Source organism: Lipotes vexillifer, unplaced genomic scaffold (assembly GCF_000442215.2).
Source record: "Lipotes vexillifer unplaced genomic scaffold, Lipotes_vexillifer_v1.1 scaffold751, whole genome shotgun sequence".
Taxonomy (NCBI): domain Eukaryota; kingdom Metazoa; phylum Chordata; class Mammalia; order Artiodactyla; family Lipotidae; genus Lipotes; species Lipotes vexillifer.
The window spans coordinates 1952393-1952651 of NW_006799727.1; the positions used below are offsets into that span (position 1 = coordinate 1952393).

A 259-nucleotide genomic window follows, 5' to 3' on the forward strand; every position below is an offset into this window, starting at 1 on the left:
CCGCCCCGGCGGGTCCGCGCCCCGCGCCCCAGGCCGCTGGCGGCCCGGCCCACGTTTTCCCTCTCTCCCGCTCCCTCCGCCCCCTCCGCTCCGTCCCTCCCCTCCGCTCCCCTCCCTCCCCGCGCTTCCCCTCCTCCTGCCTGGTCATGTGTCGCCTTTTTTTGTTTGCAGTGGAAACAATTTCTCGCCGCTCGGCGCGCCCCGGCCCGACGCGCCGCGGCGGAGGCGAGCGGGAGGCGGGACGGGGCGGGGGGGGCGG

The 259-nt window shown here is 77.2% G+C and overlaps 1 protein-coding gene across 2 annotated transcripts in view; it reads left to right on the forward strand.

Annotated features, from left to right (window-relative positions):
• FOXN3 (forkhead box N3) overlaps positions 1-259 on the forward strand; it is a 403658-nt gene that overhangs the window by 164523 nt on the left and 238876 nt on the right. The gene's annotated exons all lie outside the window — the stretch shown is intronic.